The sequence below is a fragment of the Humulus lupulus genome, chromosome X, assembly GCF_963169125.1.
Source record: "Humulus lupulus chromosome X, drHumLupu1.1, whole genome shotgun sequence".
Taxonomy (NCBI): domain Eukaryota; kingdom Viridiplantae; phylum Streptophyta; class Magnoliopsida; order Rosales; family Cannabaceae; genus Humulus; species Humulus lupulus.
The window spans coordinates 41,571,839-41,579,840 of NC_084802.1; positions in this window are offsets into that span (position 1 = coordinate 41,571,839).

Consider the following 8,002-nt stretch of genomic DNA (forward strand, 5'->3'; position numbering starts at 1 on the left):
TTATCAGATTAAACAATTTTATTTAGACAATTTATGGTAGTTTTTCTGAAGTTGGTTATTCAAATATTTCATGAATTGCCGACAGGTAATTGTGGTATCTTATTTAATTGAGATAATAATTTGAATATTATATAATTACTATTTAATTTATGAATTGAATTGATATAATATTAAATATGGGAAGTTATATATATAAAAAACAAATTAGGAAAGTGGCTTAATTGGTGGGATTGTGTTTATATAATTATGTTTAATAAAATGATATATATTGTATATAATATATGTGATATTATTATAGTAAATTCTTTACTTTTATTATATATAAGTGAAAAATGTCCACCCATAAAAGTGAAAATTCTTAAAAATAAGTCATAAATTAATTTTTTTTTATTTAAAAAAAGCCATATTTTTGCACACTCTATTAAAAATCTTATATAAAATGTAATTTTCTCTTCCTTAATGGGAGGTATTGAGAAATATAAATATTAATTTTGTATGTAATTCTTTTTTTGCCCTTTTGAAAATAAATAATATTAATGATAAATATGCTAATAATTATTTATCATTTTTTTAATACCTATTTTTCTTTTGGCCAATTTACCAAACAACTTTTGAGTAGACACTCTCGTTTCATCTTTCTACATTTCATTTACAATCCATTCTTAACTCATTCTATCATTCTTACCGAACAAATGGTAAAGTCTAGTCTCATTTTACTTTGAGGTCCATGGTTGGCCTGTTCTTATTATTAGGCCACTTTTGGAGAAAAGTTGAGAACTACCAAATTTTAGGAGTAGTTAACTAAAATTAAACACTAAATATATTTAGTTGAACTTTACTCATTATTATCACGAAACTTATCAAATTATCCTTATTTGAGAACATGGTTATAAATGTTGTTGTAATGTGTATTATATGTATCATATTATAGTTAAATTAGAAATGCATTCTAATTGTTGTGTGTCATATATATGTGTGGCAACTATATTTACAGGAATGTATTCAATCTATGAAAAATTATTTTTCAAAATATAAAAATCAAGGCTTAAAATGTAAACCATAAATCTTAAAATGTAAACAACAATCATTAAAAATATAAACATCAAGATATAAAGTCTAAACCACAACCCTTTAAAAAGTTTAACCTTAAGATTTAAAATCTAAACCACAACTCTTCAAAATGTAAACCACCAAGCTTATAATATAAACCATCACTCTTTAAAATTTAAACCACAAGCCTTAAAATTTAAACCGTGACTTTTAAAAATTTAAACTATAAGACTCAAAGTTAAACAACTAGACTTAAAATCTAAACCACGACCATATAAAATATAAATCATAATCTTTTAAAATCTAAGTCACGATTTTTTAAAATTTAAACTACTAGTCTTTAAATTTTAAACCACAAGACTTAAAATTTAAACAACATCTCTTTAATATTTAAACCACGAGGCTTAAAATTTAAATAACAACTCTTTAAAATTAAAACCGCGATGCTTGAATTTAAACCACAACTCTTTAAAATTTAAATCACGATGCTTAAAAGTTAAACTACTTGGCTTAAAATCTAAACCACGACTGTTATCCAAAAAATTAGCATTGATGACGTGGCAAGTGATCCCTGGACACGTGGCTGACACCTGGAAAAGTTATGCTAGAGTATCGACCAGAAGACGCATTAGTAGCAGTAAGCAGCCTAGTCTTACCTGCGACCAGTCTGGTCGATAGTTCTGCATACAAAGCAACATTAATGAGAAGATCTTTGTAAATCTCGAATTTAACTCACACAATCTCCTGAGTATCCGATTATTCAGGAAAGAATATCTGTAACAATCTTTTGTAATCTCCCTTGAGCCTATAAATAGCAAAAGATAGCTCAAGGAAGGGACTTTTTTTGGCTTTTGAATCATTTGAGACTATAATAATTCTCCTAGTGATATTGTATTGTTCTTGAGAGGTTAGTGAAACTCATTGAACCCTTGTTCTTTGATCATTCCTTTGGTTCTCATATCAATAACAATCTAAGTGGACGTAGGTTATTACCAGATCCTGGGGCCGAACCACTATAAAAATATCGTGTTGTTATTATTTTTCGTCATTATGTTCTTCTCTACATATTCATTCATATCAAGCATATTCTGACTCCGTGTCAGTTTGCCAAATCTTGGGTCAACATTCTGGTGCTTTCATTGAGAGCTTGATTTATCGTTGCTGAGAAAACTAATGGCGAAAACTGGAAGGAAAGCTGGACAGGCGGCCGTTGCTGCGCCATCAAATCCACCTCTTCCTCCCCCTGCAAGCGTGGTGGAGTATGAGCCACATCTGGACTTTGAGGAGGAAGAAATGGATGATGCAACGCTGAAAAGTACCCTGGGCGCGTTGCAGGAAGAGCTGGCTAATCTGAAAGCCAGTCAGGAGACTGCTGCCGGAGTTGTGGCACGGCAGCAGCAGGAGATTGAACGGCAACGTGCGGAACTAAGTGAAAGGCAGGCAGAGATGGACCGCCGCCAGAGTGAAGCCATGGCAGCCCTCGAGGCGGCCTTGCAGCTGGTAAGGAATCAGGCCGCACTTGTTTCGCAACCTAACCAACCTAGCAATGGGCCACCCCAGAGGGGTCCTAATCCAAGCCCGCCGATCCAGCCTTCAAGCCCACAAAGGCCCGAGCAGCCTCAAGTGCCCCATGACGACGTCCCGCTGGACCCTGAGGCGCAGCTATCGTCCCAGGCTGGTCGCGGCAATCCCCTGCAACAAAGGCAGAATAGGGCCGAGCATCAGCCTCGTAGTCCTAGACGCCGTAGGGGTGATGAGCCAAACCTACCGAACAGAGGTCAGTATCCCCCTGGTAACAGGAGGGACTCAGAGTTAGGCTCTGCGGTCCGGGGGCCCCCACGGCACGATGATGCACGGGGACACCACGACCAGCGCAGGTCGCCCTCTAACGCGCGGGACGTTTCAGCCAGGAATGGAAATCGAGGGAACAGTCGATCCCACCATAGCCAGTCGAGGTTCAGAGATGGCCATGGATACAATGAGGCTGACTCAGGCAAGGGCAACGCTGGCCGAAGGAATGAAGAAAGAGGTAAAGGCAGGAGCCAGGTACCTCAAGATGACCAACCCAATAGATGGGATGCCGGGGGGCAGCCCAAACAAAATAATGTCTTCAACAGGCTTGGGGGTAGCGAGCATCAAAGAAGAAATGAGGATTTGCGTGACGTATTCAATGATCGCCGCGAGCGGCATGGTGAGAACGTCCCCCCAGCAACAGAGGCCACAGCGATTCCTGCCGCTGTACAGGCCCAGATAGACGCCCTCAACCAGGCAGTACAACAGCTGGTTGGGGGAAGGACGTCTTACATCGACCACGATAGAAGGAAAGGAACTCCTTTCATACAGAGGATAGCTAATGCCGAAACTCCAAGAAAGTTCAAAATGCCTACACTCCCAAACTTTGACGGGTATGGAGACCCAGTGTCTCATGTCAACAAGTTTGAAATTCAAATGGACATTCAGAAAGTGTCCGAAGACGCTCGGTGCAGGATCTTCCCTACAACACTTTCTGAAGCTGCGCAGGAATGGTTTTTTAAGTTCCCTCCTGCAAGCATAGTTTCCTGGGAAATGTTCGTAAGGGAGTTTTACAGACAGTTCTATGCAGGTCATGTGCATCCAACCGAAGCAAACCAGCTGGTCAAAATTCGCCAGCAGGATGGGGAGTCAGTAAAAGACTACATCCAGCGCTTTATGCGAGCGGCGGCTGGACCAAAAACGGTGGGGGACGAAGGCAAAATGATGGGCATTACCGCAGGGGTAAAACGTCGTTCTCCCCTCTGGAAAAGTCTACGAAATTAAGAAGTGAGAACTACCCAAGAATTTTTAGACCGAGCTGATCGCTACATCAAGCTCGAAGAAGCCATTGCTGATGATGGGAAGCCCTCAGACAAGGGTAAGAAGGCTTCCGAACCCGCCAAAGCCGCCAATGGTTCCAAACCTAATGGCAACGACAAAGGCAACGACAACGGCAAGAATGGTGGAAAACGGCCGTATAACGAGCCTTCCACCTCCGACAACAAACGAGCCAAGGGTAATCGTTATGAACCTCGGTTCACTAAATACACTTCCATCGTTGAGTCTCGGGGAGAGGTTTATCAGGCCACAAGTTCTAGTGTGCCTTACAAAAAACCTGGCCCCATTCGGAAGGATATTTCGAAGAGAGACACTACCAAGTTCTGTCGTTATCATAACGACTATGGACATGACACCAATGAATGCAACCAGTTGAAAGACGAAATCGAGTTCCTTATTAGACAAGGACACTTGAGAAGATACGTACGGGCCTCGGGAAATTCCCAACGAGAAGCTCCGGGTGGCAACGAGCAAGCGTCCGCGCGCCAATGCTCGCCACCCTTACAGCCTGCCCCCGTGACTGGAACACTCTTAACCATCTGTGGAGGCCCGCACCTCACGGGAAATAGCGGAAAGGCTAGGGAACGATATGCTCGGACTCTGCGCCATGACCAGAACATCGAGATGATGACTGTGGAGGATCGTGCACCAAAAAAGGCTCGGTCAAAGGAGGGTGAGATAACCTTCTTTGATGGCGACGCCCAACACGTCAAGTTCCCACATTCCGATTCGCTGGTCGTGGACATCCAGATGGCCAACAAGATGGTGAAAAGAGTACTGTTCGATACAGGAAGTTCAGTGAATATCCTGTATAAATCTACGCTGGAACGCATGAAATTGTCCGTTAAGGACTTGGAGCCCTGCAACCAAACGATATACGGCTTCTCTGGAGAAGGACTCGCCCCCACCGGATTGATCAAACTCCCAGTAACGACGGGTACAGCGCCTGCAACAAGGACATTACTCACCACTTTTGTAGTGGTCGATTGTCCTTCGGCGTACAATGCCGTTATTGGAAGGCCCATAATGGTTGATCTGCAGGCCATCATCTCTATGTGGCACTTGGCCATGAAGTTCCCAACAGACGCGGGGGTAGGACGCGTGTTGGGAAACCAAAGGGAAGCCAGGGAGTGCTACAATGCCTTAATCACAAAGGCGAAGAGTGGAACGTCGAAGAGCGCTACCTCAGATAGGTTGCAGATGGCAGTTGATACACAAGCCCAATCCGGTGATGAAGGCACCAAATAGGGTGTTGCCCAAAGTGAGAATAAAGATTTGGATCCTCGCTTTGGGGATTCTGAAGAAAATGTTGGACCCGTCGAGGACCTGGAGGAGGTCCAACTCGACAAAGAAGACCCGACCAAAGTCATAAAGGTTGGGAAAAACTTAGATCCTACCACGAAGAACGCACTGGTGGAATTTTTGCGAAAGAACCAGGAGGTTTTCGCCTGGTCACATAAAGACATGGCTGGGATAGATCCCACAGTTATCAGCCATGTCCTGAATATAGACAAGACCTTTCCACCCGTGCAACAGAAGGGAAGGCTGCTCGATAAGGATAGATCGAGAGCCTTAAAAGAAGAAGTCGAAAGACTAAAGGAGAATGGGTTCATCAGGGTGGCATTTTATCCATCGTGGATCTCCAATCCAGTGCTGGTTCCCAAGCCTAACGGCAAATGGCGGACCTGCGTGGATTTTACAGACCTCAATAAAGCCTGCCCAAAGGATTGCTTCCCACTCTCGAGGATCGACCAGCTGGTCGATGCAACTGCAGGGCACGAGATCCTGTCGTTCATGGATGCATATTCAGGCTACAACCAGATTAGCATGCACCCCCCTGACGAGGATCACACCAGCTTTCGGACTGATACGGGCTTATACTGTTACAAAGTAATGTCCTTCGGACTGAAAAACGTAGGTGCGACTTACCAACGACTAGTCAACCACATGTTTAAGGAGTTAATCGGAGTAAACATGGAGGTATACGTGGACGACATGCTGGTAAAGTCTAAGAAGGCAGAAGGACATGTGAGGGATTTACAAGAGTGCTTTAGTGTGTTAAACAAATACCAGATGAAGTTAAATCCCCTCAAATGTTCCTTCGGAGTTGGATCAGGGAAGTTTTTGGGGTTTATTGTAAATTCAAGAGGCATCGAGGCCAACCCCGACAAGATAAAAGCCCTGATCGACATGAAATCGCCGGAGAGGATCAAGGATGTACAAAGTTTAACTGGGAGAATCGCAGCCCTAAGTAGATTCATTTCAAAATCAACGGACAAGTGTGTCCCTTTTTTCAATCTACTTAGAGGAAATAAGAAGTTCGAATGGACGGGAGATTGCGAGCAAGCATTCCAGGCCTTGAAAGCCCATATGGCACAGCCTCCCATCTTATCAAAGCCAATTGAAGGAGAAACTTTGTTTATTTACCTGGTGATTACTGAAGTTCCTGCTAGCGCGGTACTAGTGCGAGAGGAAGAAGGTATACAAAAATCAGTCTACTATGTCAGCAAGAGACTGATCGGGGCAGAATTGAGATATCCACCAATTGAGAGGTTAGCATATTGCTTGATCCTGGCCTCTAGGAAGCTACACCCCTATTTTCAAGCCCATCCTATTACAGTTCTAACTGACCAGCCCCTTTAGCAAGTCCTCCAAAAACCAGAAATGACTGGACGATTATTAAAATGGGCAGTCGAACTGGGGCAGTTCGATATAACTTATTCACCGCGAGCAGCAGTTAAGGGACAAGTCTTGGCCGACCTTATTGCGGAGTTCACCGAACTCCCAGACAGCGAGCAGTGCGAACAGCCTGAAGCGCCCGAGCCTCAAGACAAAGCTCCTTTGTGGAAGCTGTTCACGGATGGTTCATCCAACGAATCCCACGCTGGAGCGGGAGTGATATTGATAACACTGGAAGGGCATCGATTTCACTGCGCCATCAGGTTCGATTTCACCGCGTCAAATAATGAAGCAGAATACAAAGCACTCCTCACTGGATTGAGAATGGCAAAGGATATGAGCATAAAGACGCTTGATATCTACAGTGACTCACAGCTGGTGGTGAATCAGGTCCTAGGGGAATATCAAGCGCGAGGCTTGAAAATGATGGCCTACTTAAATAAAACAAAAGACCTGCTAGCCTAGTTCACTAAATACACCCTCCAGCAAATTCTGCGAGACCAGAATTCAAATGCAGATGCCTTAGCCAAACTCGCAAGCGCGAAGGATGCTGACACTCTGAACATTGTGCTAGTAGAAAGACTGAGTAAACCAAGCATACAAGCGGCTGAATCCAGTATGGAGATTCGGATGGAAGATACATGGATGGCACCTTATTTGGAGTATCTGACAAATGGTACGCTGCCAATAGATAGGAACAAAGCTAGAACTCTACAAAGGCGAGCCGCTAGGTACATACTGGTCGATGGTGTTATGTACCGAAGAGGATATTCAATGCCACTACTCAGGTGCGTTACACCAGAAAAAGCTAAGGAACTCATGAAGGAGGTGCATGAAGGCTTCTGTGGGGATCACGCTGGGGGGTAGAGTTTGGCAAAGAAGATTCTAAGGCAAGGCTACTTCTGGCCAACTATGAACGAGGATTCGATGGAGTTTGTACGAAGATGCGATAAATGTCAAAGGTTCTCCAAGATTCCACGAGCAGCCCCAAACAAATTAAAACAGATGCAAAGTCCGTGGCCTTTTGCAGTATGGGGAATAGATTTGATTGGATCCCTACCTACAGGGAAAGGCGGAGTAAAGTACGCAGTCGTGGCGGTCGATTACTTCACCAAATGGGCCGAAGCTGAACCGCTCGCTACCATCACGACCAAGAAAATCCTTGACTTTGTTATCAAGAACATTGTCTGTCGATATGGTTTGCCTAGGAAGATAGTTTCAGACAACGGAACCCAGTTTGACAACGATTTATTCACCGATTTCTGCGAAAGACATGGAGTCATTAAAAGCTTTTCTTCAGTTGCACATCCCCAGGCGAATGGGCAGGTCGAAGCCGTGAATAAAACTCTTAAAGACACCTTGAAGAAGAGGCTCGAAGAAGCTAAGGGAGCGTGGCCAGAGCAATTGCCTGAAGTCCTCTGGT